Here is a 689-nt window from a genome sequence, read left to right as displayed (position 1 = left end):
GCTTGAGCCAGGAGGAAATATTTTAGTGAGTTTTTTCGTTTTCTTTTTTTTTTTTTATATACAGGGTCTCACTCTGTTGCCCAGGCTGGTGTGCAGTGACATGATGATGGCTCACTGCAACCTCCGCCTAGTGGGTTCAAGTGATCCACCAGCTGTGGCCTCCAGAAGTGCAGGGATTACAAGCGTCAGCCATTGTGCCCAGCCCAAATTTCTTAAGTTACTATAGAGTTCCTAGGAAAAGTCCCAAACCTGAAAAAGTTAGAAACTGACAGGAAGGATTTGAGATGGTGGCCTGCCTCATATACACTCCTTATTATAACTAGGTAACAAATGCACCGCAGAGGAGGGGAGGGGTAGGAAGAGTGGAAAGAGAAAATCAGCGCATGCTTACTCAGTGTGGAAGAATGGAAAGGGAGAGAAAGTCAGAGCAATCCCAGGGAATGCTTTAGGCGCGAAAATCACATTCTCCACCCCCACTTTGAGAAGGTTCTGTCCCTGGAGTCTGGACTGATACAAGGCACATCAGCCTCGCTTGTTCTGCCTATTGTTCTGACTTCTGATTGGCCAGATGGAGTTCACTAACTGCCCTGATTGGTGCATCATCCGTGGGCAGTGATATTGCTGAATATTGTTTCCTTCTCCAGCCACACTTTGTACGGTAAAGTGGGTGGTCTTCAGGCACCGTCAGG

The sequence above is a fragment of the Piliocolobus tephrosceles genome, chromosome 12 (genome assembly GCF_002776525.5).
Source record: "Piliocolobus tephrosceles isolate RC106 chromosome 12, ASM277652v3, whole genome shotgun sequence".
Taxonomy (NCBI): domain Eukaryota; kingdom Metazoa; phylum Chordata; class Mammalia; order Primates; family Cercopithecidae; genus Piliocolobus; species Piliocolobus tephrosceles.
Note: the sequence above shows the minus strand (reverse complement) of the source record.